Here is a 25027-nt window from a genome sequence, read left to right on the forward strand (position 1 = left end):
ATTTTAAACTTCTCAATCATTTTTCTTAATGTGCATTTGAGTTGAGCTTATTATCAGACCGTAGAAAAGTAGTAGAATACCAACCATGTTTCGAAAAGTGAAATAAATTTGATATTCATATTATTTTAATTTATGCAAACATTTGTGTTTATGCGTTCGCAATCTGATTTTTATGAATATTTATGTTATAAGCTTTCACTTCCTTTGATTTATTTTGGTTATTTTATGAAATAATTTTGTGTTTGTTTATTATGCATTTATCTGAATTCTTAGCCACTCATTGCGTTTACATTTATTTACTCTATTGTATTATCTTATACAGCTTTTCATTCTGAGTCAACCAAATTTGAGATGCAATGAACATCCAGTAGAACTGGATATATGCGCAGAAAATTCACTGTTGGATCTTTACGATATTTTGTGATTTATGTATTTATTTAGTGAATTTTATATAGTAGCAACTTTGTATTATGTATACGTTATCGTGTATTTTATTTAATTTTCAGTTTGCATCCACTGCTTTTGTTTAAATGTGTTTGATAAAAGCATGCTAGGGTTATCTGTCTAAAGAGAGGGAGACTTTGTAGAGGGCTTTCGAAGGGAAACAGGCTCGTACATGCATTACACATGGATAACCATAAAGAGCAGGATAAAATTGTTAATGCTTCCGATATTGATAAAGTTGTTTCTGGGGAGATTAATATTCCTAACCTTCAAACACATCCTACATTACATGAATATGTTGTAAAACACATGGTGTATGTTCCAAGCGGTGTACATAATCCAAATCCTGTATGTATGTGGGAAATCATAACATCCAATGCTGAATTAGAATACCAGGATTATGACGTCATCAGTATAGCATCACCCAGCGCAGTAAGAATCATCCCAGACAGCGCTGAGACCTGGTCGAGAGTGGAGGGCAGACGTGAGCAGACGGCTCACACGTCTTCAAGAGTTTATAAAAGGACTGTTGGTGCATCATTATGTTAATCCTGCATACCGTTAACTTCATCTTTATATACTTTTCTTAATTACTTTTATTTCTTCCTATTAAATAAACCATTTAAATATTACTTCGTGCTCTCATGCTGTGAATTAAGTCAAATTCTACAAAAAAATATGGCGACCAATCGTGCGGCCTCGAATTCCAAAATGTGCGAGTAGTAGAACTGTCCTTTGAACTACTGAGTGAAAGTTATTCGATTTATTGGATTACTCGTATAAAGTGTGGATTACCCAATTGACGACGATCATCTGTCGGGTGAGTACAAAACTTTCTTTCCAATATGAAGTTAGTAGAAATTCCAGAATTGGAAGCAGCTTTAAAGAACAGTAAAAGTTCTGAAATCAAAAGTTTGCATAAGCTTATTTTTAATACTGATGGAGATCGAAATAACCGGAAAAGATTACGTGAATTTTCTGGCTTTATATTTAAACCAGATTCTGAAGAATTTAATAAGAAAATAGATACAGTGCAGAATAGTTTTACTTTGAATGAGTTAATTAAAGTTTGCAATGTATTGTGCATAAATTCAGAAGGTTTAAAAACGGAAGTCGTAACCCGAATTGTCTCTTACCTATGTGATTTATCTGTATTATTTGAAAATATTTTGAATGAAGAAAATAGTGATATTGAAGATGAAACTATTAATAAAATTTCTGAAGTAATGCTTGATGATAATCAAAGAGACAATCCTGGTTTTAATGAGTCTCAAGTAAATAACAGTATGCAGCTTCCAATTCAAGATCATTTTAAACCTCATCTTAGTTTTTCTGATATTGAAAGTATTGTTAATCCTTTTTCTGGTAATGCATATGAAAACGTTGATAAATGGATTGATGAATTTGAAGATGTTATAAATTCTTTGAAATTAAGTGATTTGCATAAATTAGTTTTTGCTAAAAGATCATTAAAAGGTAAAGCGAAACTATTTATTCAGAGTGAACCTAAAGTTAATGACTGGTGTAAGTTAAAACAGCTTTTGAAATCTGAATATGGTAAAGCTTTTAATTCTGCTGAGTTGCATGAAATGTTATGTAAACGTAAATTAATGCCTAATGAATCTTTAGATGAGTATTTTTTGAAAATGAAAGAAATGTGTTCGCGAGGTAACATTGAAGATGCTTCATTAATTAAATATGTTATTGATGGTATTCCCGATTCGGTGGTTAGGAAAACTATACTATATGGTTGCGAAACAATATCTGAATTTAAAGAAAGGCTTAAAATTTATGATAAAATGAGATCGGACAATGATAAGTTTAAAAATCCGAAACCGAAAGTAGACACTCAAGTTAAAGATAGAAGTAAGCTTTCGTCATCAAACCGAAATCAATCTAACTTTAATAAGGTCAAATGTTTTAATTGCCAGGAATTTGGGCATTATTCTAAGCATTGTGTAAACAAATCAAAGGGTGTAAAATGTATAAAATGTAAGAAGTTCGGGCATTATTCAACGAACTGTCCAGAGCAGACCCCCGAAACACATCAAGCAGCTTTATTACAACGAATTTCCGACAAGGATAGAATTATGAAGACTGTAGAAATAAATAATCATTTAGTTAGAAGTTTAGTTGACACTGGTTCAGATGTAACGATATGCAGCGTAGAGTTACACAAGCAGATTGGTTCTCCTAATTTAAATTGTAGCGATATCACATTAAACGGAATTGAATCAAAGCAAACGTACCCCATCGGCCTTTTCATTTCTGATATTTCAATTGATAGGTTTTCACTGCGTACGAAAATTTATGTTGTTAAGTCATTATGTAATCAAATTGTATTAGGTTTGGATGTATTGAATCAGTTTAACTTCTCTTTTACCGAGAATGGCCTTCAAATAATTTCTCATCGGAATAAAAGTAATGTAAACCTGATAACTGCTGAGTCATATCGAAATTCTAACGTTCGTTGCGTTATGGGAAATTTGAATATTGCTATCTCATTGAAGAATGCTTATGATCCTTCGCGATCGTCTGGCGTCTCTGTTAATGTAAACAAAAGTCCCGAAAGCGGAAGTAGCTCGACGTTTAATTACCGTTCACATATGATGAATGCTATTTCTGTCAACGAGATTGATTTATCGCATATTTCAAATGCAGAACATAAAGAAAGACTGTGTAATTTAATTAATTCGTACCAACCACGGAAAAATAGACAATCTGACTTCAAGATGCAAATAAATTTATGCGATGATATTCCTGTCTGTCAAAATAGAAGATACATGTCTTTCGCGGAACAAAAAATTGTTGACGATCAAATTAAGGAATGGTTGAAAGAGGGCATTATAAAGCCTAGCAATTCTAATTATTCGGCGCCTATTGTTTTGTGTAACAAGCGTAATAATTCGAAACGTTTATGTATAGATTATCGGAATTTAAATAAGAAGATTATTAAAGACAAATTTCCACTGCCTTTAATTCCAGAAGTACTTGATCGCTTAGAACAGTCAAAAGTTTTCACTACACTAGATTTGAAAAATGGCTTTTTCCATGTAGACATAGACGAAAATTGCACCAAATATACCGCATTTGTAACACATAATGGTATTTACGAATTTCTTAAAGCTCCTTTTGGTTTATGTATTAGTCCAAATGTTTTTCAAAGGTACATTTATTCAGTATTTCGTGACTTGCTAAATGAAGGTGTACTAATTATTTATATGGATGATATAGTCATACCGGCTAATGATGAAGCTGAATGTTTAGACAAATTAGAAAGAGTACTCAAAACTGCTTCGGAGTATGGGTTACAAATAAATTTCAAAAAGTGCCAATTCTTAAAACGTAAAATTGAATTTTTGGGACATGTAATTGAAAACGGAACTATTCGACCATCACCTTCCAAAACTGTTGCTGTTCGAAACTTTCTACAACCGCGTAACTGTAAACAACTACAAAGCTTTTTAGGACTAACGGGATATTTTCGTAAATTCATTCCTCAGTATGCTAAAATAGCTAAACCTCTTAGTGACTTACTTAGAAAAGGTATTGGTTTTAAGTTCGATTCCGAACAACAGGAAGCGTTTTGCAGATTAAAAGAAATTCTCTCTCAGGCACCTGTTCTACACATATTTAGGCAAGGATATCCATTAGAACTCCATACTGATGCTAGTAGTCAAGGCTTTGGTGCGGTATTACTCCAATTGTCTGATGATGGTAATTATCACCCAATCCAGTATATGAGTAAGAAGACTTCACCGCAGCAAGAGAAACTCTGTAGTTACGAATTAGAAGCCCTTGCAGTAATAGAAGCTCTGAAGAAATTTCGAAACTATTTGTTAGGGACTAAATTCAAAATTGTAACTGATTGTAGCGCTTTTCAGAAAACTTTAGATAAGAAAGATTTAACTCCTAAAATTGCGAGATGGGCAATGTTTATTGAAGAATTCGATTACGAAATTGTACATCGTTCAGGAAGCCAAATGAAACATGCTGATGCTTTAAGTAGAAATGCTTTAATTTTAACATCATACACATCCGATGTAACTGAGAAGATTCGGTTAGCACAACAACAGAATGAAGATGAACATGTGAAATTGATAAAGAATTTAGTTGAGAAGGGAGAAGAAAATGGATTCTTCGTGAGAAATGATATTTTGTACAAATTTGAAAATGGTAAAGATCTGCTAGTAGTGCCAGAATCCCTACAAAATGAAATCATACAGAAGGTACATAAAAAAGGTCACTTTGCTATAGATAAAACTGTGAATGCTGTAGAGCAAGAATTCTATATTCCCAGACTGAAATGCAAAGTTGAAAAAGTAATTGCTAACTGTATAGAATGTATACTGTACAAGAAGAAGCAAGGAAAATCAGAAGGATTTCTTCATCCTGTACCAAAAGAAAACGTTCCCTTGGGTACCTATCATATCGACTTTATTGGACCTCTTCCATCAACGAACAAGAGATACCAACACATTCTAACTGTTGTCGACGATTTTACGAAATTTACTTGGTTCTATCCAGTGAAATTACCTACTACGCAAGAAGTTATTTCAAAATTGAAGCAACAACAGACTGTATTTGGAAATCCAGCCAGAATCATTTCAGATCGAGGTAGTGCCTTTACATCGAAAGAATTTTCAGCTTATTGTACTGAAGAAGGAATAGAACATGTCAAAATTACTACCGGTATTCCAAGAGGTAACGGACAAATTGAGCGAATTCATAGAATTTTGATTCCTGTTTTGTCAAAATTATCACATGAAGATTCAACGAAATGGTTTAAGTATATTCCAGATGTTCAGAGAATAATCAACAGTACAACTACGAGAAGTACGAAATATTCACCGTTTGAGCTTCTCATAGGCACGAAAATGAAGAATAAAGAAGATTTGAGAATTAGTGAAATATTGAATGAAGAATATCTAAAACAATTGATGCAAGAACGTGATGAAATGAGAGAAGATGCGAAAAACAACACTTTGAGGATTCAAGAAGAGAATCGTAAACAATTCAACAAGAAACGTAAGAAACCGAAACTATACAAGATTGGCGACTTGGTAGCCATTCAGAGAACTCAATATGGGACTGGTTAGAAACTACGACCTAAATTTCATGGACCGTATAAAATCATAGCTGTTCGATCAAATGATAGATATGAAGTCGAGAAAGTAGGATGCCATGAAGGACCAAATTTGACATCTACTGCGGCTGACCATATGAAGCCATGGTCAAATTGATTTAATGCTTGTATCAGCTCAAAACCTAAGGACCTGATACTCTTTTTTTTTTCTTTTTTTTCTTTTTTTTTTTTTTTATTATCTTTGCAGGTACATGATAGTGATGTCCATTCAACAGACATCGAGGACGATGCCTCTTCAGGCTGGCCGAAGCTGTGGGAAATCATAACATCCAATGCTGAATTAGAATACCAGGATTATGACGTCATCAGTATAGCATCACCCAGCGCAGTAAGAATCATCCCAGACAGCGCTGAGACCTGGTCGAGAGTGGAGGGCAGACGTGAGCAGACGGCTCACACGTCTTCAAGAGTTTATAAAAGGACTGTTGGTGCATCATTATGTTAATCCTGCATACCGTTAACTTCATCTTTATATACTTTTCTTAATTACTTTTATTTCTTCCTATTAAATAAACCATTTAAATATTACTTCGTGCTCTCATGCTGTGAATTAAGTCAAATTCTACATGTATAAGAGAGGAAAATGGGCAAAAGATTATCCAAAATGATATAGTGAATTTACTTGAGAATCAGTAAATGGATATCCACTTACTTGCCAACTTTAATTGCCATATAAATGTTAAAGTATGCATTACAGTTAAAAATGTTAAATACTATATTTATAAATAAGTATATAAAGGCTATGGCAGTGGATATGTTGAATTAGGTTCAGGTAGAAATGACCAAGGTCAAGAAATACAAATTGATGAAGTTCAAAATTTTGTAATTGGTCGTTATATCGGATCAACTGAAGCTGTATGGCGCATCTATGAATCACCAATGCATTTTCAGTCACATGTTATCATCAGACTTGATAATCATTTACTGCGTAGGCAGAATGTTTACTTTCAAGAAGGGCAAGACCGTTAAGCAATTGAAAATGCAAGACAAGCAAAGTTATTAGCATTTTTTGAATCGATCAGATCCATCAGCACATGGTAATAAGTATAGTGAAATTCCTTTTCATTATTATGTGGGAAAATTCTAGAAAAAAATGGGAAAAGAGAAAGCATGGAGGTTATAAAATAATTGCATGCATGTAGTTAGTGTCACCAAAAGGCATCAAACGTTTCTATTTACGATTGGTTTTGTAACATGGCTGTGGTCCAAAATCATTTGAGGATATTAGAACATACAATGGAATTATACAAACTTCTTTCGTTGGAGCATTCGCGGTGTGAATTATACACAACGCGAGCACGGCACACTTCTTTGGTTGAAGCCTGCCGTGCCCGTGGCATTGTTTCAAATGATAATGAATGGCTCGGATGTTTAAATGAAGCAAGAGAATTACATTCACCAAAACGAATGTGAAATTTATTTGGTTACATTTGTGCATTAAATGTGTCAGCCAATGCATTTGCGTTATGGAATTTAAAGTATATCTGATTGAAGAGTTTTTGAGTGTTTACAACGAAGAAGCATTATTTAATAGAATTGAAGAACTATTAGAAATTGAAGATATTTTGAATGTTCGTAATTTGTCGTGTCCAAACCTTGCTTTACCTGTTCTCGCATATTCCCAGAGAAGAGAGGAAGCAAGCAAATGCTATTGATCCAATTGAAAAAGAGTTTCTGTTGCTTGAGCATTATGAAACTTCAAATATTGAACAGCATAATCTCGTTGATTCACGTGATTAGTGAAGTTTTGCATAATGATACTAGATCTAATGTTTTCTTAACCGCTCATCAAAAACAGCAATCATTTACATGTTAAATTCGCTTAATCTTCGTTGTGTTGCAACAGCATTCAGTGGTACAGGCTCAACTCTGTTGCTTCGAAGCAGAGCTTTACATAATGTGTTTAAATTGCCTACATTCATTTTGGAAAATTCTGTAGCGAACATTACCGAAAATAATTAGCTAAAGACGTTACTTGAAAAAACATTGGTAATCATGAAGATTCACAATTCTCTTAGTTTAGTAAAACTATTATTAAAATACCTCAGTAGATGGCTAGATGCTCAACAGGGGATGAAAATAATATTAATAATGAGGTGCATGGAAATATTTTCAAAAACATACTCTCAAATAACATATTAAAGTCTGTTATTTTATCACCGAAAATTATGATTGTACTGTTATTAATACTTATACCCTTAATCGAGTACCTGGTTAGCAGAGAATATACCATAGCTTCGATTAAAATATTTGTGATGATGACAAAGAAATCAATAACTATCTAGTTTTTGAATTGCTTGACTACTAGATGTTTGTCACCACGTAAGTTAGTACTAAAAGTTAAATGCATCGTCTCACTAATTAGAAAATTAGATACAAAGGAAGCATTAGTCAAGGGAATAAGAATTCGCTTTAAAGTATATGCATCGTAATGCTACTGATTACGAAGTTTTAACTGGAACGGCACGAAAAGAGAGAAGTTTGATTCCAGGTATAAATTTAGCATATCCCGCTACTATTTTACAATTTAACTTTCAAAGAACTCAGTTTCCAATTATACGTGAATTTGCAATGACAGTAAATAAGTTTCAAGGACAAACGTTCGAAAAATTTGGAATTTTATTGAGGCAGCCAGTTTTTACACATGATCATTTGCACATCGCAGCAAATGGAGTTCGGTCATTCGTTGGTTTGAGATTTTATTTTTGTTTTGAAGATAACGGTCAAGGGCATTTAACAAACAGTGAAAAAGTTTAAACAACAAAACATCGTCCAAACGAACGTTTTGAATCATTAAATTAATTTTCAAACTGGGTCCCCCAGCAGCCGGGCGGTAAAGTCGTCGAACGCTGGCAGTTCGGTCCGAGGCTCGAGTCCCGCAAGCCGGTCGGCTGTATGGGCGGTTAGTAGCTTTCCTCATATGTAACGCGTATAGGAGCCAGTTTCTCATAGAAACGTCTTGAATGAAGGCATCCGCTTCCTTAGGCAGATAAAGTCGTTGAATACTGGTAGTTCGGTCCGAGGTTTGAATCCAGCGAACGGGCTGGCTGCATGGGCGTTTTCGTGGTTTTCCCCATGTATAACGTGTATACGAGTCAGTTTGCCTTAGAAAGTCCTCCAAGAAGGCATTCCCTTCCCTTAGGAAGATAGCCCTAATGTGCTTTGCTATATTAAAATAAACCAAACCATTTTCAATCGATTTTAACTTCAATGGACAGCATTTATTTTTTTAACCGTCCAGTGTTTTTGTTTCAATAAAAATATGAAACACGTATTCTTTATTTAGTTTTTCTTTTTTTTGTATTAATTTTTTTATTTAAATTTTATTTAATTTGAAAAAGATAGGAAAATTAACTGTGTAACCTTGGCGAAATCTGGTCAACATAGGAATAACAAAAACCAATAAAAAACGTGTTATTGTTTTTTAAATATGGCTTAGCCAAGCTATACCCTCATTTTTCCTATTGTTCGTGCTTTTTAAATAACTCGAAAATTAATGCATAATTTTGACACGAAAGCAGCTGAAGAAAAAGAACAAAATTAAAAAAGTTATATGCAATGATTATAGAGGTATACTCTTTGCCGAAAGAAATTCAATAGAGTTAAAACTTAAAAACTTTAATGAATTACGGTCGAATTTCGACTACTGGACGACCTTAAGTATAAATTAAAAATCTAAATTGCGTCAGGTGTAAACATAATTTTTTTTAATATATATGTGTGGCATGTATGTCTGTTTTATAAATTAGTTAACAAATCTGAACAGATAGACTTTTGTTTAAAAAAATTATGTATCTAATTGTTTTATATATAATTAAATTTACATAGAAAGTAATTACTATCTTTAAATGGAATACGTTTTTCATATCTTCTAAATGGCTAATGCATATGAAAATATTGTTTATTTGCAAGGCCTGTTATTATGTAGTCGCATTATTTTTACGCTCTTCCAGATAACATAATACGTATCATTAAATTAGGATATATTAAGCAGCTTGAAAAACGGAAAATATTGCAAACCGAATACTCTCATATTTACATTTTTGTTCTCACGGACACTCTGTTTTTTTCAAAAATAAATAAATAAGGGTTTGAAAACTAGCAATTTTTTTATATGGTTATTAAACATCATACCCAAAGTATTTTTACCAAAAATTAGAAAAACAAATTAAAGATTTGCTTTTAATATTCATATTCGAAACTTTTGTAGCTTGAAGAATGTATCTTTACAGCTTTACCTGCAAAAAAGAAGGGTTGGAATTTTTAAACTGCATTTCTTTTAGTTATTGACAGACATGTTCTTGGAATTTCCTTCAATCCTTTCAAGGAAAAAGTGCAAGTATTGCATTCAAAAACACGATGTCAGGAAAATGAGACTCTTAAGAATTCCCGTGTTTGCTTCAATCATACATTCTTTCCTTCGCGATACTTTCTAAGATTGCTGGGAAAGCTGCTTATAGCTTTCCTCCACACACCAATCTGTAGCCCAGATCTTCATGGCACCCATCTGCGAGGCAGCAGTTTGCTTAAGGCATTCTTCAAGGTAGAAAGTTCTTGACGACTAGAATAAGAGGCTCTTTTTATGTATGTTTTTTGCTTCTTGTTCTTCTTTCCTTTTTATTGTAACTACTTTCTTCTTAGACAACAAGGTACCCGTAAGATGTATGGAAGCGAGGTGATACGACAAGCAAAAGTCATTTTTCTCTTGTCGTGTTTATGTAATATTTCGAGTAGTGTTTTTACTATAGAGAGTGATCTCACAAGGAACGATTCTTCAAACAGAATGTTTGCATTTCTGATGTATCATTTCTTTCCTATTTTTTTTTTTGTATCGATGTTTTTATAAGCTATGTTTCACTTATGCAGTAGCAGTAATGCACTCAAACTGTAGGACTCAATTTCAACAGCATGCTTTCTAAATAAAAAACTATGGTAGCAAAGAAACGAAATGGTTGGAAAAGAAGTGTAATGGAAAATCTTATTTTATAATTTTCAGAGCTTTATAGGTTTCCTTATTCTTATTAAAAGAATTTCTTACAGTTAGTTTCGCTGCACAGTGTAATCTCTTATACTGCAAAAAGGGGAAATAAATTTAAACGCTTGTTGAACTGAAAATAGAACGTTCTCTGACCCCACCCCCCAAAAAATAAACATTTAAGAAGTTAAGATTGAATTTCATAAACATTGATACATTTTATTCAACAAATTATTCAAAATAGAAGGTATTGTTTAATATAAAATGCACAGTGAACCCAAACAAAATAGCTGAAAAAACACGTTTAATACCAACGTATATTGTACCAAAAAACAAGTATGATCTATTATGGTTTCATGTACATGTAAATATACATTAATACAAAGTAATGATGATGCTTTTATTCTTATAGAAAAATTTTTTTAAATATTTCGGAAAGATTCAGCGGTCATTTGACTTTCAAAATCGGATAATAGATTTTTTGATCACGAATAAGCAATCAATTGTAATAAAATCCATAAAATCCTTATTTCGAGCTACAATCCATTTTCCAATGCATGTTAATCTGAAAATATACTTTTCATCTTTGTTTTCATTTGCGATTTATTGAGATTGTGAAATATTTTTTATTAAAATTTTCCTTGTTGTTACTGCTGACCATGATATTCCAGAATAGAGTTATTCAGATGTATATTTTAAAGAATACATGAGTAGTAGTCTGAATCGCTATATGGTTGGTGGCATTTCGAAAAAACCGGGACATATCATTTGCGCTTCACGTTCTGAATCCTCTTACCGAATTTAAGATTATTAAGTTTTCAGGACTAGAAATGTGGAAACTCCTCTACGCCCTCGAATGACAATCGAGCCATAGATACACCAACTGATAGTTTGATGTGCTATTGAATACAGCACGAAGTCATGGTGGTTCTACTTTACTAAGTTACAGAGTACCTTACATCACAAAATCACCGTGTAAAGCATTTTCTACCTTCCCTGTCCGAGGTGTGATTTCGTGTCCTGACTAGAAGCACGTCCAGTTAGTAATTTAGAGTTCCCGAGTTGAAATCTCAGCGAGGGCATCGCGGTTTTCAACAGTTTCTGGCTTCGAAAATTTTTAAATGACTTTACAATTATTACCAAAGTAAAAGATAGTGGATAACAATTCGTTACCCCGAGGATTTATTGATTGGGTAACATCTTTTTCCAGTTGCCTTTTAAATTATTTAAGATGCCTTTCATTTAAGATACTCTGTGAATAAAACTATCATAGACTGAATATTAATCGTATTCATCATATGACTTCTCAATCATATACCTACAATCGACTGTTCAAAAGGGCCCACAAGCGGCCGAGCGGTAAAGACGCTGAACAGTGGTAGTTCGGTCCGCGAACGGTCGAACGGTCATGGGCGTTTTCGTGGTTTTCCCCATGTGTAACGTGTATACGAGCCAGTTTCCCTTAGAAAATCCTCCAAGAAGGCATCCCTCCCCTTAGGCAGATAGCCCTCGCGTGCTTTGCCATAATTGAATAATCCCGACTGTTCAAAAGACATTCATTTGTACAGTAATTTTGAAATTCTCTGTCAAAAGGGATCCTTATTAACTATTTAATTATAAAATGGCTTTATTAAAATAGTTTAAAATGTTGGAATAACTTTAATCAAAAGATATAATACTAAAATGATTATATAAAAATGGCTTAATGTGTTAAAATCAGTTTCAAGTATAAAACGGTTATGACGAAATGGTTATATGAAAATTCTATAAAAGTTAAAACAAATTGCAGTAAACTCCTTAACGTGTAAACGATGTGACAATAATATATAATATGTGATGTTAGAAATATGCATCATCGATTAGATTAAAGGTGTAGGAGTTGAACTGAGAATATTGATAATTAATATTTTCTCGGGTAATATAAATATTAGATTTTTGATTGGCGATTTTCCTTGTAGTAAATCGTAGGTTTATTATGGTGTTAATTACAGGTTATAATGACGCAAAACGTTACACTGTATTTAACATCGTAGATGATACATGCGACAACATCATTTGACACATCTATGTCTTAAATCTAAATAAATTGCCGATTTGACGAGTTCATATTATCAGGTTCAATGTTTCTTCTAACCTTCTTCGGAAACATACAATGACCTGACTAGGAACAGAGAGCTTACTAAAGCTATGTTCACTAATTGTAGTAAGTAGACAGGATACAGACGAAGGGTATACAAGACCCTTTATTTTTCTTTATATACAATGACTTCCGTACTTCGGAATACAATGACCCTCCACTCGGGGTCTAACGTAAAAGGTATAAAAATAAAACTAAACTCTAATTTAACTTTAGAATAAGATTGGCCTTATAATAACAGGAAGCGTATGTAGCACAGAGACTGTGAACACTACAATACGTTTAATTTATCAAGAGGATTAAAACCTCTGGCCTGGAAGGCAAATAGCAACTGCGTAACTTCTAAGGTAAGCGGCCTGCTTCGAACTCACTGCTTCCTCTCTCCTGCTTGGCAAAAAGGCCACACTTAAATACTTGGCGTTCGCCAGACAACTTTGCATAAAATCCTTCACGCTTATAATTCTGGCCGGAAGTAGAAAATAAGAAGTGATAGTAAAGATTTAAAATAAAATAAACGTTAGTAAAACTTAAGATCCTTACATACTTCCCGCCAGAGTTAATTTGTTTGAAACTGAGGTCTAAAACGACCTTGTTGAAAACTTTTAGCTCTAAAAACTAACGCGAGGCCAACCTTTTACAATCATAACTTAGCTAGAAACTAGAAAATTTAAAAGAAAGAAATTTGTTACAATAGTAGCTCCTGGGATATACAACAATCTTTTTTTTTTTTTTCATCTGTACTGCATCTAAACAGGAGCTTTATTCAATTCTGGTTCCTTCCAGAGATCTGGAAGGAAAACTAGTTTAATGAAATGTTACAGAATGACATTGCAATTAACATATAGAATATACTTCTCTTAACATTCTTATTTCATTCATGACTATTTTAATTATCTCTCCCCGTGCTCTCTGACATGTGTTGTAAAAGAACACCAAACACGTATGTGTTTCTGTCTACGTGTGCCACACTTCCTCCTACAATCAAAACACTAACGTGTTAAAATTCAACATACGAGACCTCTTAACACACCCTACTTTCAACTCTAAACCCTGAGGTACTATTCTGAAAGTGGCTAACTCTAAAGTGTAGCGTCAGAGAGCCTAACTACATCATTCAACCTTTAACACATATTCACCATGATTTAATCTTTACAGTCACACGAATAACAAATTTTTAACATTACTTTCACTTTTACCATATCACGGTATTTCTTAACATTTAAAATAACAGTTCACATTGTATATAAGAACATATTAACATGCCGTTAATTTTATATATTTGGAAACATACATTAGTAGTACATTGTTAACTTCTATTCTTTTCAAAGCAAGTGCCAATTCTCTCTACATTGAAATAATACATTTCAAAAAGTCTTTCAGACTAAAACTTCTTTCTTGCCAGAATGTTTTAAATAATATTTATACAATAACTTTTTACAATATTTAAGTCTTTACACAACGCTATTATACATCAACTATAGTTTTACGCGCGAGTAATTGAAAAACATAATACCAAAATCGGTAACAACTCATTTCTCGCCCTTTTGGCGATAAAGGTAGACCTCGCATGAGGTAAAACTTCTTGAAATCTGCCACTTGCAGTAAGAATGAAAGATTAACTTAAGTTTGCAAAGTAACATAAAATTTTACTTATCTTTGTGATATTCGGACATCCTTTTCTGGGCCCAGTCTTTAAAGGTATAGCTGATAGTAGCTTGGTTGATCCTCCTTCTTGTACGGGCTCGCCCTTCAGTGCTTTCCTCTGGAAGCTTCCGTTTTTCACCAGTACGGCCACCCTTGAACACCTTCCTTTTGTGCTCTGCTTGTGGTCTTGGCCGTTTGAAGGCAGCTGGTCGGGAAACTTCTGTCGTGATCCTGCTTGGACCTCGTTGTTGGCCGTTCAAATTTTTCTTGTACTTTTTCCTCCGCCGCTGATGGCCCTTCCGCAGTTCGGCGACTTTTGCTGCGGAGAGTTCTGTCGGATGAGTCAATCTTCCGTTTCACAGCCGGGTTATAGTTGCCGTCCTTTCTCCCGGTCCTTTCCACATACGTCGTCCTTCTCCCTTCTTCATTCTGGGGGTGTTCGTGCACTCTGTTTTCTGGACGGTGGAACGGCTTCTTTTTCTTTTTACCTTCAGTTTTTCCGCGGGGCAATTTTCTTTTCACTTGCTTCTGTCTCTCATTGGCTTGCCCTTGTACTTGTCGTTTTCCCACCTCTGGAACTTGTACCTGCGGTGTCTGCCGTACCGGATCCTGCAAAAGATCTGAAAAGATTTTCATTTTATTACGATCGAAGTAGGGTTTAATTTGATCAATATTTGCGGAACAGGTTTCACCATTTCTTGCCTTTAACACTACAACAGCGTGAGTTATTTTTTCTATAATATATGGTCCTTCAAAGCGTGGAAAAAATTTGGCAGTTTTATCTTCTGGTGCTGAAGAAAGTGAATGCTTGATTTTTAAAACTTCATCCCCTACTTTATAAGATACTCCCCGTCGTTTCAGATCATAGTATAACTTCTGTTTTCTTTGTGCTACTTCCGTATTCTTTTTTGCTTCTTTTATTAGTTTTTCTATATCACCCATTTTAAATTCTGGGGCTCTTTGTTGCACATAAAATAGTTTATCTAACGGTGTTATAACCTTTCTGCCTAGAAATAACTCAGCAGGAGTTTTGCCCATTGTATCATGTTTTGCGGTCCTAAGGGCGAAAGCAAATTCATTGACATAGTTATCCCAGCTTTTATGAAAATTTTTAACATAACTACGGATAATTTTCACTATATTTCTGTTGACCCGTTCCGCTATATTTGATTGCGGCCGATACGGGACCATTTTTAAATGACGTATGCCCAGTTTTTGGCACATGTCTTCAAATATATTACTTACAAATTGAGGACCATTATCCGATATAACTTTTAGGGGCGGCCCGTATTTTAAAATATATTTATTTAAAATAGAATCAGTAACTAATTTCGCGGAGGCTCGTTTTAAGGGAACAATTTCGGTCCATTTACTAAAATGATATACCATAACAAGGAGATAGCGACTTTTGTTTAACTGACTTTTTGGGAAAGGGCCCAATAAATCGATGCCGATTATTTCATTTGGAAATTCGGATTTAATACTATTTAGAAACCCGGCCGGGCGGAAATTAATATAATTAACGGCTTGACATGTTGGGCAGGACTGGACATACGCCCTTGTTAACTTTTGCAGTTCAGGAAAGTAGACTGCCTCGCGTACGCGTTGGATAGTTTTTCGAATACCAGCATGAGAAGCTAAAGGGCTGTCATGGAGCTCTTGCAGGATATTTAATCTAAGACTAGCTGGGATAACAGGTCGAAATTCGTTGTTGGAATTCGTAGTTTTTGTGTAGAATAATAGACCATCTATTAGTTCGTAATGGGCCGCCCTATTTCTTATCCCCACAATATCTTGGTGGCTAAAATTTTCAGGATCCTTCAAATACTCATAAATACTTCCAAACTCAGGATCCTTACCCAGTTCGGTTATTACAGTTTCTCGGGAATTTATTGTACACGCTGTCAGCATTGCAACTTTTACGGTATTACCCTGTTCGTCTAATTTAATTCGTGATAGGGCATCTGCTACGATATTTTCCTTTCCGGGGGTATGCTTGATTACCAGATTATATTCTTGCAGCTTGAGTGCCCATCTTATTAACCTTGGGGATAAATTTTTCCCTGAGTACAATCTAGTTACCGCCGCATGATCAGAATATACTGTTATCGGCGCCTTTCCAAAATAGACTCGGAACTTTTGCACTGCTAACAGAACTGCAAGTGCCTCTCTCTCGGTCGCGGAATAGTTTCTTTGTGTTTGATTTAAAGTTCGGCTAAAAAATGCCACGGGCTGCTGATTTTGCGAAAGTACCGCTCCTACCGCATAATCCGAAGCATCCGCTGAAATTTCTGAATTTTCATCCTTTTCAGGAAATTTCAACACAGGGGCTTGCGTTAATGCTTGTTTTAATTTATCGAAAGCACTATTGGCTTCAGCCGTCCACGAGAATCTTGCCTTTTTCCTTTTTAATTTTAACAATGGCTCAGCGATAGCCGCAAAATCTTTTATAAAGGACCTATAATATGAACAAAGTCCTAGAAAAGAAGAGAGCTTCTTTGCCGTGTTTGGAGTCGGATACTTTTGTACAGCGATTATTTTTGATTCATCTGTCTCGATCCCTTTTTGCGATATTTTGTAACCTAAATATTTTAATTCAGGGGCTGCAAATTTGCACTTTTCGACATTAACTTTTAGACCGGCCTCATTTAAAAAAGAAAACACCTGTCTTAAATCCTGTATATGTTGGTCGAGATTATCACTAGTAATAATGATATCGTCTAAATAGATAAATGTGGACTTTCCAAGAACAGGTCTTAACACAATGTCCATGCATCGCTGAAATGTTGCTGGGGCGCCTGAAAGGCCAAACGGCATACGCAAAAATGCATAAGTGCCAGACTTGGTTATAAAAGCAGTCTTAGGCACGTCCTCAGGCCTGACCCCTATTTGAAAACAACCATTCGTTAAGTCTAAAGTCGTCATAAATTTGGTTGATTTTATGTTCCTTAAAATTTCTTCTATGATCGGTAACGGATATACCGGATATTTCGTTATGGAATTTAATTTACGGTAATCAATAGCGAATCTCCACCTTTTTGGATGCTCCAAAGGATAATCATTATTTTTCTTACATAAAACCACCGGACTAGCATAACTACTTGAGATAGGCGTTATGATCTTTTTACGTAGCATATCGGTAATATGCCATTCTATAATTTTTTCCTTATTCTTATCATACCGGTATGGTTTTTGACGAACCGGCAATGCATCTCCGGTGTCAATACTATGGTTAGTAACCTGAGTAAATCCTGGAATATCACTAAATAAGGAAGCAAATTCACTTACCACTTGTCGGATTCTATCTTGCTCGTCATTAGGCAGGTGGTCAAGATTTAACCTTGGCGGTTCAACCTTTTCTACACGCACTGGTTTCATCGTCAGCTTAAGGGACGCTGCATTAAAATCCAGTGTAGCTTGTGCGTCTGAAAGAAAGTCTATTCCTAGGATTAAATTTGCTTGCAAATTCTTTACTATAAAAAACATCACCTTTACTTGTTCGTCCTTGATACGGATGTACAAAGGTACTTTACCTACGCACTTACATTGTTCTCCTTGCGCCGCTAATACTGTTGTATTATCCGCATTATATATGCGGTATTTGCGAAAATACTTTCTAAAAAAGACTTCTGCCACACAGGAACACTGCGCGCCGGTATCCAGGAGTGCGGTGGCCGGGATATTATTTACCAAGACTTCAATCTTCGGAAGAGTTAAAGTTTTCACCATTACTGTATTTAACTTGTAGGAAGAGGGGTTTTCGTGGCCTTCAGATTTCCGCACCCTCTCGTCAGCAGAAATCCGTTTTAGTTTAAATTATTTTTCCTTTCGGTGCTTTCCTTTATTCTCCACTGGCCTTGAGACTTTTTTCCTGGGTTGCTATTGAACTGTCGACGTTCGCCGGCTGTTTTTGAATGCTCGGGTTTCCTTGCCCACTGATTCGCTTTTTCTCCGTAGCCATGTGCTTGAGTTTGCTGTAGTCTTGGCGTACCAAATTGGTTTCGCTGTTGATATTGGCGTCTTCTTTCGACGTCCGCCGTTCTTCTACTTTCAAACTGCATTGCTAGCTCAAATAACTTTTCCAGTGTAGTCGGATTTCGTAATTCAATAAAGTCTTGCACTTGGGGTAGTAACCTCGGCAAAATCACTTGAATTATTTCAGGATCCGGACGGTTTCCATACAAGAGCTTGAAAACGTGAATTTTTCTTAAAATAAAGCTCGAGAGGTTTTCCATTCTTTGTTGATATATACTGAAAAGTTCTGTTTCTAATTTCGCACGATCCCTTACAACAGGGAAGGCTTTTAGTAGGGCAGTCTAGAAATTTTCGTAAGTATAGGTGGGACTTCCTGCTTGACCCAAGAGACTTCTGCCGATACATTTGAACCAGTTAAGCGCTTGGCCCCTCAAAGCGCTGGCAGCTAAGGTAACTTTTTGAAACTCGTGCACGGGGTAGAGCATGAAGTGATCATCCAATTTTTCCAAAAAACTGGTTACCTGTGAGTTTCCATTAAACGTTGCTTCTGGTTTCATCGAAGCGCGCATGGTCTGGACGATGTACCCAAATCCTTCCAGAGCGGCAGCTGGCATTTCTGGATTCTGAGCCGTTTCTGCAGGCAGCACAGGTTCTTCTTGAAATTCGGCCATGGTTATTCTTCGTCGGGCGCCACTATCAGGTTCAATGTTTCTTCTAACCTTCTTCGGAAACATACAATGACCTGACTAGGAACAGAGAGCTTACTAAAGCTATGTTCACTAATTGTAGTAAGTAGACAGGATACAGACGAAGGGTATACAAGACCCTTTATTTTTCTTTATATACAATGACTTCCGTACTTCGGAATACAATGACCCTCCACTCGGGGTCTAACGTAAAAGGTATAAAAATAAAACTAAACTCTAATTTAACTTTAGAATAAGATTGGCCTTATAATAACAGGAAGCGTATGTAGCACAGAGACTGTGAACACTACAATACGTTTAATTTATCAAGAGGATTAAAACCTCTGGCCTGGAAGGCAAATAGCAACTGCGTAACTTCTAAGGTAAGCGGCCTGCTTCGAACTCACTGCTTCCTCTCTCCTGCTTGGCAAAAAGGCCACACTTAAATACTTGGCGTTCGCCAGACAACTTTGCATAAAATCCTTCACGCTTATAATTCTGGCCGGAAGTAGAAAATAAGAAGTGATAGTAAAGATTTAAAATAAAATAAACGTTAGTAAAACTTAAGATCCTTACAATATAAACAAACTTAATGTAAAATCAATAGTTAATCTAGAGCAATAAATTATTTTTACTTTTTCCTTATTCTGGCTCAACTGAGTTTAGTCGCTCGGTCTTCCAATTACCTCCCATTTATAAATATCAGAGCTCTTGAAAACATCTGTATCGTTCTGATCTGGATTTGCGATTCACTGAATACCTTCCTCTGTCCTGCTTGTTGTTAGGCGGCGAATAATAATTAAATTCTTAACGAATATATTTGATGGATCCAGAATAAGTCTCCGAAAAGTATGAATAAAATTTGATCAGCGTTGTTCTTCTGAAAATGAGATCATTTCAGAGACGGGAAACGACCTTAATAGAATTCTTGATTAGATAAGCGGAAGAATTCAGTGATTAATGATTATGAATGGCAGTATGCGCGTGAAATAATATTTGTTAGACAGGAATTCCGGGTACTTTTAGGTTTAGTTAAAGCTTCACTAACTCGAAGTGCTTTTTTATTACTATGAGGGTTTTCACTTTTTTCATTCCGCTACTCAGATTGTTTTTTAATTCCTTGTACGAAGTAAAAAGGAAGTATTGTAACTGCAAAAAGTTTCAGGCAGTGTATTTCAACGAAAATATCCATTGTGACCGCTATCGAATGCAATTTAACGATGTTTTTGTGTACTATCTGTATGTAAAGACATAATAAAAGACTCGTTTCCTCCAAAAAAATTATAAAACTGCTTTAAAATTAATTCTGAAGAGAAGTTTTCGTGGCGTTCGTTCGTATGTACGTACGTACGTACATAACTCGAAAACGAGTTGCCACAGAACGTTGAAATTTTGTATATAGGACTGCTATAACATGTAAATGTGCACCTCGTATTTTGGTTGCAATCGGCCGCACCAAACGTATATAAATATATTTATATATATATCCACTCTGTTACCCGGCTCAGTGATCTCAGTTTCTTTACTCTTATATGTTTGTAAATTGTACATTTTTTGCTCTAAAAATGATTGAATTATGTTGTTTTTATCTTCTGGTTAAGGTTTTTATGCCTTTAGTAAATCTGTATGCAATATGTTTAGAATTATCAACAATTTTAAGTTAATCAACAATTTTAAGTTAAAAATTAAGTTGTTTAAGTGCCGCTAAGCCTTTTTTATGATGGCGGCTATTGATTCTTTACATTTAAAACAGTAGACTACTGGATTTGCTGCCAAGCTAGAGAAACTTAGCTTCGCAACAACAAAGATAACGCCTTCATTTGTTATTGCCAATTAAATCATGCTTAATCCTTTCTGTATTTTTTCTTGGAAACAAGTGTTTAAGATTTACTTCGTAATTTTTAATATAGATATTTTGAGTTTTTATGTATTTTTGCCTTCTCGCGAAGTGAGAACTGAATTAATTGAATGAGAAATACTCAATCGTCTGTGAAAAACTGTTTCTTTTTTTTGCTTTGTTTGCTTAATTTCTTTTATACATCATTCTAGCTTTATTATAGTATTTGAATAGAACATGTGGCAACGATTAGATAATTCTATTCTTTAAATGATATAAATTTTGTGCATTATGAGTTATAATATGAAGGAAATGTAATACTGTTGAGTGAATCTAGCGTATGGTTTATGCGCTGTCGGCGAAGTAGATTTAATTCAATCCAATAAGTTTAAATGAAATGCAAGAAAAAATGCGTATAATTTAATATTCCGTACAAGGAAGTCGTGGTGTACACATCAAATTTTTTTATTAAGTTGAGGCATAGATTGAAAATCCCAACTTATGTGTAAAAAGTGCCATTATCTGTATCTCTGAATTTTTTATAACTATAAAAACATCTCAAAAATCGACATAAAATTTTTTATATCGATAAGAAATGGTTTGAAATAAGACATAGGTGATATTTCCTAAATTTTACTTTTCATTCTGGACGGTAATCTGACACACTGGACAAATTCCAGAGCCTGACTATTTATTAACAATAAGAACGAATGTTATTTTTATTCATAATAGCAGGCATTCCAGATTTAGTCTATCGTGTCGCAAGGCACGAGTTCTGCATGAGGCTATGGAAAAGGGAAATTATATCTGGTTGTGATTTCGTGGATTGAAAATTATTATTATTATGTAAGACGATTGAAAGATATCTATAACAATCACAGGGGGAGGCATAAATTTTTACGAGCTTGGAAATCATAAAAACGTGCGGTTATCTTATCAAACTCCTATTTAACAGAATGAATATTTCCGGGAATTAATTTTTAAAATTAATATTGTCAAGATGCCTTCCTCATATTTTCGACAGTTTTGCAACGGATAAAAGAAAAAGGAGAAGAAGAAAACAGTTATTGTTTCGAGCTTTTTTCGCAACAACAACAACAACAAAAAAAAAAAAAAAAAAAAAAAAAAAAAAAAAAAAAAAATCTGAAATTTTTCAGATTTTAAATTACGTCCAAAGGGGCGTTTTTTTAACGTTTTGAGTGTTACCTTTATTTATTAAATATCATGTTCTTTGCACTTAAACCATAAAATTCAGTTCAAGAGCAATATCGCAAAATAATGTTAAATTAAGCATATCTTTAGAATTTCCGATATACACAGTCTCGCGAGCTGGAGATAAAAGTATTTTTTTTTTCTATATAACGTTGCCATTTCTCGCTTTTAAAGCATTGAGTTTGTAAATCAAAAATTCGTTAAAGTTTTACAAAATATAAAATCTATAATAAAACAAATTCCAAATTTGGGATTTCAGATGCCCATATTCGCAGTAGGATTTCGTCATTCAAAATTCGATGGCTCTATGTACCATTGTTTTATCACAATGCGAGAAATAGCAATCATTTATGCAGATTCTTCATTATTTAATTTCTTCAAATATAATGCAGGACTCTAACATTTTGTGGCAACAGTTTGAAAAGTGAACCGATGTTTATGAGTCCGACGCAAAATGCCAAAACGAAAGCAATAGTCCTTCGGGACTAAAATCCCTTTGGACTAAAAAAAGACCAGACTATAACTTTAGAATTAGCTTTTTTATTTAGAACTTTAAGTTGAACTCAATTTTTGGGAATTTTTGAATCGGCTGTAATAGAATATTGTTGTTTAAATGATTATCCTTTTAAACTAAAATGTAAATAATATTATGTAATTACAAAACTAAGAAAAACTAAGTCATCTCTATGATTATTTCTACGTGATGAATGATTAATTAAAGAAGACGTTAGGTTTTTCCTAGCAGCTATCCGGAACATAATACAGCATCAAGAAAATCACCAAAGGGGTAAGTCTTGAAATTTATTGAGCCCTTAATATTAACAGATTTAACACAAATTAGAATATTTACAATTTTATTTAAAAGGCACGTAATAATTTGTAACCTTCTGATATAATTGCCTCAAAAAAGTATAATAAATTATCACGTTTGCTCAAGTGTGCTCTCAAAATGTGCATCCAGCTAAATATTTGCTTCGAATCTCGGTTAGGGTGCAGTGGAGTTTTCAAATTTCTCCTCAAAATATCTAAAAGGATGTGATATACAAAGGAATAATTTCCTAAGTTTGCTGATTGAAGTTATTGCCCTATTCATACTGAAAGAAAGTAGTCGGAAGTTATTGATTTAAGCCCTAGTCTTGCGCATTAATGATGGCCCTTTATTAATGAATTGTAATATTTAGATTGCGAAAATGCAACACGCAACATTAAAAACGCTGTCAAACCCAGCTCATCAAATGCATGTGTTCCAGCTTAAATTATGTATAGATATGAATAAAATCCGTCTTCGAAAATTTCTGCAAACAAATTTGAATTATCTAAAAAATATTTAGAATTTTTATTACCTAAGCAAAATAATTTGAGTGGTTTGGGTTGAAATATGAGAAGTTCCTCTCTTAATGACACCGCAGAATCTATAGCCTATTTGCAAAAGTATAAGATTAGTAACAACGATTACACTAAGCCAAATATCAGGTATATTATACACTGAAACCTAGTGCAAATAAAAAGGGATCATAAACATGCAATTTGACTAGACTCAGATCTTTTAATGCACTAAATACTTTTATTTTTGATGCAGTAGCGGATTTGCAATAAAACGTAAATACTAGCATATAAAATAAATACTAATGTGATTCTGATGCAAGGTTTATGACTGAGATGACTAACTATGAGGTTAGCTGTAAATCACTTGTTCCGTTAAAATGGCATAGAGTAAAAGATCCAAAAAATGAAACTCGTTTAAAAGGCCCATTTAATGTTCGTTTTTTCATCACAACTCATTTTATTTCTTTGGACCGGATATAACGAGCACATTACTTCTTTATAGCTTAATCCTTATATTTATTGCTTGCATTCCATACTCAGCTTCCTCCCCATCAGAATATGAGCGATTCTGTACTTAAGTCTTTAAGCTTCTTCAGGCAGCTTTGTTGCTTTCGGTTATCCTCCGAAAGATAATGGTTCCCTCGGGAAGGCATTATGACAAATAGTATCATTATATTTATCATAGCACGTTTTCTAAATATTACGTTTGTGATGTGGTAAGAGATTAGATTCTTTTGCTTGCATTAAAGTTTCACTGGCTAATTTTATCTGCGGTAATTTCTTTCATCACCCGGAAGATGTAAATTACCGTGTGCCCAAAAGCATAACATTGACCCAATTATGCAGCAATTTATATTATAATTTATGTTGCTTGTGATATTTAGATTGCTTAAACTCGATTGGCTTTAATTAATAACCAAGAAGAGGATCTTCCGTTAAGGTAGACAGTGCACTTGTAGTTTGTCAGATACTTCTGGTACCAGTGGTGACATATGATGTTTACGAGATTCATTTCAGTTTTAACGAAACTTCCCAGGAGAATATACGTGAATTACTTGTAAACCTGCTTTCTTACTAACATTCAAGAACATTTTGGACAAATTTCTCTCAGAGGCACTTTTTGACAGAGCTCTGTCTACATATTTTGTCACCTGCGGCAAAGAGGTAAACGCATGCTCGTAGATGTAATGGATGATAGAAGATCTGTACGTATATGATGTACTTCACTTATCTGTGAATACAATTCTTTACGAACGTTTTCTTATGATGTCACCGCGCTGCGAGATCTTTTTAATATTATTTTCGAAACGGACATAAGCGATTCTCATATACCTATCACAGACACAAAAATTATAGTTCGTCTACTCGACTCTAAATAACATTAACATTTTGGAACTTGTAAAAGCATTTTCACGTAAAATTTAGGTGAATAGCCGATTATGATATGCTTCACCTTGAACATTCTGACAAAAGAGGCCATCTTTTTCTTCTTATAAGCAGTTTCATTTGGTAAATCGCTACGTTTTCTTTGCTTGTGACAAATAGTAATAACTTTTTCTAATATTTATAGATTCGTCTGTTAAACACAAGTATCGATCAATTTAATGCAATTAAATGTATTGTATGATGAAATTGTGTATGATGC

This window comes from Stegodyphus dumicola, chromosome 2 (assembly GCF_044657685.1).
Source record: "Stegodyphus dumicola isolate Sdum_Otavi_A_Nest chromosome 2, ASM4465768v1".
Taxonomy (NCBI): Eukaryota; Metazoa; Arthropoda; class Arachnida; order Araneae; family Eresidae; genus Stegodyphus; species Stegodyphus dumicola.